Raw genomic sequence first — 7,862 nt, forward strand, 5'->3', positions numbered from 1 at the left:
TGTTAATCGAACCTTACATTTCATATCTATACATTTCCAATACTTCGATTCTTGTACATTTTTTCCTCTCTATGTATAACTATTATAAACTAGTAAAAGCTTATTTTATTAGATTTAATGAATTCCATAACTTAAAAAATCAAATTTAAAAAATACAGTTCATATAAGAAATATAATAATAAGCACAACACTTTGCAAACGATTGTCACGTTGTCGAACGTCGTACAAAACTATTTGATGTCCATATAGTATAGGTTACATTATGTACACTATTCACGACAAAACGACAAAAGCGATAACGGATATTACCTTGAGTCACAATAATAATGACAGACTAATAAAGATTACATTATTCCCTAATCTCTGTTTAATATTTACTATAAAAACAAGAGTTTTCCCCTAAACATTCGATATATTATTTTTCGCTATAATTAAGTTTCGTTATTTTTATATTCGATATTTTTAATTCGCTATTCTTCTATTCGCTATTTTTTTTTCGCTATTTTGGCCGGTTACCCGTTATTTTTTAAATACCACATTCCATTATTTATCTACCACTACTGATAAAAAATACTAGGTCTAAATAGATTCTATGGTTAACTTTTCTAACCCTTTTTTATTTTATGTATGTTTAAATTTTAAGCAATTTGTTATATTCTAACATAAATACTAATTGTTACATTAATACTTAAAATCTATGTTATCTATCAAAAATTCGTTATTCAAAACTTATTTGGCTTATAATTAAATTTATTTATTTCACATTCATTTATCTTTCTTAAAATTTAAATTTTCTCTTAAAACCTATATAATCAGTATTAATCACTTCAATTTTCTTTATTCAAAACTTTATTTCACTAATAATAATTTTTTCTTTTAAATTCAATTGTCTCACTTAAAGCATAAAATTCCTCTTAAAACCTATAGTTAATATTACTCACTTAAACTTCCTTTATTCAGAACTTTATTTCGCTTATAAAATTGTTTTCTTTTAAATTCAATTGTCTCTCTTAAAACTTAAAATTCTTCTTAAAACCTACAGTCAGTATTAATCACTTAGACATCCTTTATTCAAAACTTTATTTCACTTACAATAATTTTTTCCTTTAAATTCAATTGTCTCTTAGAACTTAAAATTTCTCTTAAAACCTAAAATTCCTCTTACAACTTAAAATTCCTCTTAAAACTTATAGTATTACCTATATAATATAGGTAATAAAACTAGTAATTCAATAGTCAATAACTGTACAAGTAATAAATTAATAAGTGTGTTATTATCAATAACCCTTAAAATAATATAATTTAAATGATGTAATAAGTAGGTATAATCAGTTATAAATTACCATATAATATTTATTGTTATAATGATTGTAATTCTTAAAAGGCCTAACTGCTGTTAGTCTGTATGCAATTAGGCTTAAAAACATCAGGCTGTTTGGAAAAATAATAAGTAATTCGCAAACGGGCTACCCCATTGCAAAAAGCCTAGTCTTTTACATCTACAGTTCTACAGTTCAAGTATTAATAATATATATTCCGATCCTCCGAAGAGACTCGCTTCACTCGCACGATGTTAGGATCCTAGTTCTTAAATTTGGACTTGCGGAATTTTAGTTGCTCTGAAGTATATGTTAACAATTTGAATATACGGTATTACGCACGGTTAAATCATACATTTATTGTTTGGTAAAATAATCTTATCTAAATAAATATTTGTAACTAAATACATATATGTAAATATTAAATACTTAGGTATTAATTTTGACCACAGACTAAAATTTGCCGACCATATTTTTTCTGTTAATAATTCAATTAGAAAATTATTTTATAAATTTAAAATACTCCGTAATATTTTAGATCTAAAAACCTTAAGGGTAGTTTTCTTAGCTTTAGCACAATCAATTTATTTATATGGCTCTTTGGTCTGGGGATGTACATACTCCAGTCATATTAATGTATTATGTACAACTATAAAATCTTTAATTAAAGTTATTTTAAATAAACCACAATTTTTTCCTTCAAATTTAATATTTAAAATTCTTAATGTTCAACCTTTTAGGATATCATTTGAACGTCAAACTTTATTATATATGTATAAAATTAAAAACTTAATTAAAGATTATCAACCATCGCATGATTACCATACTAGACTAAAACATAATAACAACCTAAATATTCCTCATAATAAAACTAATTTTGGTAATCAAAGCACTATTGTTAAAGGTGTTTTATTATTACGTTTATATAATATAAATATTTTTTCTTTTACTAATTTTAATCAATATAAATATCATGTTATTAGTGTTCTATCGTAGATTTTCTTTTTTTCTTTGCTTTTTTGTATTTTGAAATAATTAATTTGTAATTTTTATTTGTATCTTTATTTATTTTGTTTACCTACATTATGCACGTTTATTATACCTTAATAGAACTCAACTCATCCGCATTCAAGCTTATTTGCTTATAGGATGAGTTGCAACTTTGTAATTATTATCTATTTAACCATTGTATATTTATGCTGTTGCAATAAACTTTTATTATTATTATTATTATTATGTAAATATAATTACTGTACGTCTTTACGTAGGTATAATATATTAAAATGTACCTATTACTAATTTAACTTTTACACTCATTTAATTTGATAGTTGTTTAATGTCTAAACCTATACCATACCTAGCTATATTTATAATATCTAAACCAGTTTATAGTTGTAAAAATATTATAAATAATCGTTGTTATTTGAAACATCCTATCAATACAGAAGCAATGGAGGACGAAGGGATTCTTACGCGTAAAAATGGAGGTGAGAATTAAATTTTTATTATTGAAAATAAAACTATTTTTTTAATTAGTATGTCATTTTATTAGTTTTTATTTTTAATAGTATGTCATCCATTGTTTATAACTAATAACCTTATGAATTTTAATTTAGTCTATAGGTACTAATTTTTTCTACCTAAAACATATTATATTTAATTTAAAATGAAGAAGTTCTAACTAAGTGAAAATTTTATAACAACCACAAGTTTCTCTATATATTCTTCTTAGTTCATATCCACAGGAACTTTTTACATTTTTGTTTTTTTACGTAAAGTTTTGATTAAAAAAAAAAACAAATATCAATTGTTAACGCAGAACAAGTTTGTGAATTATTAAATGTGCCAATCGTTAAAAATAATTTTTTGGCACCGTCGGGTTCCTACGGAACCAGCCGTCAGCCTAGCAATTTTCGGGTGACGAGTAAAAGGGATATGTATGGTAACACCGGTAAATCTATTTATCGTATGAAATAAAAACTCAGTCATCCTATATTAGAGAGACAAGTGAGTGCATCACAATAATATGGGTTACCCAAAACTGTGGTACTATTTAATTTATAATACGGGAACACTTGTATTTCTTACAAAAAGCTTATAATACAATAATTGTTTTAAATGGTGGGCGTCGTGGAAGTCACCGCCGAACGGGAACGAGAGCGATGTTTGATTCTGCCGTCACTCGTCAACCACGTCATGAGCCGGACTCAACGGGTCAGGTTGATATGCACAGGTGACAGATAAGTGCAGAAATACACGCGGTTTATCGAACCGTGCGCAACACCACGGACAATACCACAACGGCAACAACGTCTTAACAACGTAGACACGCACGCGAATGAAACTTCAATCAAAAAGCTCAGTGTTATATGCCTGACGTATTGTGCCAGTCTGTTACGTGAACGTTACGAAATCTTCAGCTCGTTCTCACATGAGGTTTTCAAGCACGCGCGGCGAGTTGAACGCTCACGTCAACGGCAGAAAAATACAAAAAAAAATGTCAGCGACGACCTGTTGCCGGACAACGGAGGGGGGTAGTTACTCTATTTGATACTTGTATAGTTTCCGGAGCTCATTTGCCCAATTCATTGGCGGTAAAATCGCTCCGCCTTCGAACAACCAAATAATAATAAATGTACCGTCGGAGACATTTCTCCATTTCGGCGTACAACAAGAAACGTATAATATAACGTTTACAATAACATGATATCAATAATAATAATAAACATCTAATTAACGATACCCACGATGAAGACGGTTGATGCGAGGAGTGGAGTGGCATCGGCGCGGTGGAGTGTATGCACTATATACTAACTATGTTCGGAGGCGGCTATTACAATACTCTATTTAAGTCGTTCGGTGGCGGCTGAACGAGCGTACACGACGACCCAATTGAAAGAGCCCAGGGCAGCACACGTTGCACACTGAAAAACAGGCTGGACCGATCCTGTAGACACTGGCACACTAGACAGCACGAACTCAACACACTTAACGGAGTATTTGAGACGTTAGTCGCTATGGATCACGGCGACCACACAAAAGGTGCCAACGGCAGCATTGACGTGGCCCGCGCTATTGGTCTACGAACACCACGAAAACAAGACACTGCGGGCGTTACGGACGCGACACAGGTTAGCACAAACTCAGTCACCCGCTTTTCTCAACACTGATTACGACACACCGGTTGCGTTTACGCGAGACGTATTCGCAGCGGCGGCATCTCTTATCGGCGTTTGTACGCCGACTGCACGCTCACCCGGTACAGCCACTACACTGGGTCTGCACGTAAAGGTGCTGAGTTTCGAACATAATTCATTAGAAAAAATATAATACAGTTTCAAGTGGTAAATAGTTTAAAATGGCTCTCCTGAACATTTTTATATTTTGAAATATCCTCTTTTGGTCCTGAGCTCACGAATTTCAATTTTTTTTTTGAAAACCAACAATACCAGCAGAATGCGAAAAACACAACATGAATTTATCGGATAATAACTTTTATTGGCTCAATTTAATGTAACTGGCCCCGAAAAAACAGATGAGCGATTTATATTTATGCTGAATTTTACCGTATTTTTCCTTATTTATTTTGCCAACATGGTTTACTTCCTAAAATAAATAGTAGTAGACACATAGACAGATAGACTTATTATAATATAAGGTGTGAAGTATGCACCTTATATATATATATGTTTCTCTACACTTGGTGAATCATATGAATTCCTTGCGATGGGTGGAAATCGGGAATTTTTACAATAATTTAAATAAGTATTATAATATATTTATAATTTTTAGAATTGGTAGATCATGGTTGGATGACGAATATAAAAAGTTACCGTAAGTATACATTCATTAGTTATAGTGGTAAGGTTCGTGTTACAGTTGGTATTATTAATCGCTGTGGTTAAACATAATTCCGTCCATTGATTAGTGTTGGTTTTAGAAATATTTGAATATTACGTAACGGTAAAACAAGTTATAGGTTAGTTATAGGCCGCTCTGGTAAAATAAAAAATGCTCAAGAGATGGCATTGTGCGCCGTATAAGCCGCCGCAGGAGACTGTAATATCCCGTCATCCTATATACTAATTATATTTGACAAGCCTGGGCAGAAACGAGTTAAAAAAATAAAGTTAAGTAAAAAGTTATGTTAATTTAAACTTAACTTTTTACAATTTAATATACATTAACTTACTTTTTAACTTAACCGAATTGTATTGGTATAAACCTTATAAATAACGAGTTGTTTTTAATCAAATCCAAGTTAAGTTAATTTATAAATAATTGAATAATTAATATAACAAAATTATTATAGATGATACATATTGCATAAACGTTTACTTTTTATAATTTTATTATTATATTGTTTATATCATAATATTACTGGATATTTATATTTATTCATTCAAAAAAAAAAAAAAAAATCATAAACAGCTCAACTTAAGCTAATAAGTTAACTGTTTGTTTCCATGTCATTTTTAACTTGGCTGATTTAAAAAATAATTAGGTCAAAAATTAATTTTGAACTTTTTAAATGTTTACTATCAACTCAACTCAACTCAATTAAAAATTATCATTAACTTTCCCAGGATTGATATTTTATGATATTATTGTGATTAAAGTAATTCGTTTTACTATTAGGAATTATCACAACTGTAGGTTAATTTAATTTTTGCCAAAAATATTAGGTGCATTTGAAAATATCATTGTGTGTATAAAATATAATAATATACTCTAAAAGTTTTATATACCTACCCATGAATAATATTTTGAAATTACAAGAAATTAAGTAACTAAAATCGTTATTCTTGTAGGTTTTTATATGCAATTTCATCGAAATTTTAACTTATAATGCCTGTAAAATAAACTATGTTTATATATTTTAGATTTTTTAGAAACATTATAAACTATTTATGAGAATCCTTGTTTGCATTCTCAATCTTTAGCTGTTGGAAATTTCTAGTACCTACGATTAATAGTTTTTGAATTACAAAAAATAAGAATATCGTATATGAGAATTTATTAGGTTACGGGTAATATGCAATATCTAACATCAGACACTCATTAAAATGTAATATTTCTGGAAAACTTTTTTTTTTTTTTGAGTGTCTAAGAACTTGAGGGAAATCTTGTAGGAAATTTTAAAATTTTAGGTATAAATAGAAACGTTTTTATGAATTTTAAACTCAAAATAATTTGCCAATTTTCGTGATTTGATGAATTTTTTAAAAATTTTTATTTCATTGGTAACATTAGAAAAATTGATAGAAGATTCCCCATAAATGTTCCTATCTTAAACAAACAAAAAGTTTACCGGAAAGTAACATTATTTTTTTATGAGTGTTTGAATTAAAATGTTGACGATATTAGATTTTCATTGGTAAATTCACGAATATTCATTCATCAATTTTTGATATTTTGTTGGACCTAATTCAATTACCAATAACCATAGACACTTGCAATTTTCATCAAATGATAAAATTACTACTGTCAATAGGTACATGATAATATTTTCAAACAATTTTGACTCTTTTCGAGCTATTTGTAGCCATAAAACTCTTTTAAATTTTTTAAATTATTAAGCAGTTAGAAATTCATAAAATGTATTATTTTTGTTCCTAAGATTAAACACAATTGAACCCGGTAGGTCCAACCCGAAAAGTTGCTCAAACAGAGATTTTGAGTTTTACGATGGACATTTTTGTTAATAAATGTTTATAAGAGAAATGATTAGTTGGATGCTATCGGTTTATAGGGTAGATCAGGTACAAGAATGCATCAAATTGAATTTTCGCAAATCTTCTACCATGGTTAGGTAAAGCATTTATAGCCACACATCGGCATATCCACGTAGTTGGATTGCCTACCAGGGTGGCTGAGTTTCAATTACTGGAGTAGAACAATCACAATTTTTTGAATATTTGTCATTTATTACGGTCAACGAAATTCGCGGTATCATCTAGTACCTGAATAAAAAATAATAATACAATCTTTATTTTATTTTATTTTATTTGAAATACTAACGGATCATAAGATCCAGGTACAATATATATATAATATAATAGTACAATATTGAAATAATATTAATAATACAAATAGTAGTAACAACAACAATAATAATAGTAACCACAATAATACAATAATAATAATAATGTAATACAATTTTAATACAAAATCCATTTAAAAACATAAAGATCTATTAACAAAAATATTAAAAGATTCCAATGAAGTAAAATTAAAAAAATCGATGTTGGTAACGTTCGCTAATGACATAATTCTGTTTATAGGTGAAGATAATAAATAATTTGTACTTTGAGAACCTATATAAAAAGTGTTATTCGATCTAGTTCTACGTCGAGGAACGTTGAAATTGAGGAAACTTAATAGTTCTGGACAATCAGTGTAACCATTTACGAGTTTAAATAATATTTTCAAATCTATTTTTTTTCTTCTAACCGATAAACAATCAAGTTCAAACAAATTTAATAATGGCTGGTAAGGAGAATGTGGCTCTCGAATTACATTACATTTTGTATGCTAAAAAAC

General features: G+C 28.8%; 1 long non-coding RNA gene across 1 annotated transcript in view; it reads left to right on the forward strand.

The window, feature by feature from the left end:
- Nucleotides 1-7,862, forward strand: part of LOC100571768 — a gene marked incomplete in the record, with an annotated part of 30,493 nt that overhangs the window by 7,234 nt on the left and 15,397 nt on the right. Inside the window, 2 exon segments of the long non-coding RNA XR_003840068.1 lie at nucleotides 2,765-2,806; nucleotides 5,112-5,135. This is a non-coding gene — a long non-coding RNA (uncharacterized LOC100571768).

Source organism: Acyrthosiphon pisum, unplaced genomic scaffold (assembly GCF_005508785.2).
Source record: "Acyrthosiphon pisum isolate AL4f unplaced genomic scaffold, pea_aphid_22Mar2018_4r6ur Scaffold_21003;HRSCAF=22751, whole genome shotgun sequence".
In the NCBI taxonomy this organism is placed as follows: Eukaryota; Metazoa; Arthropoda; class Insecta; order Hemiptera; family Aphididae; genus Acyrthosiphon; species Acyrthosiphon pisum.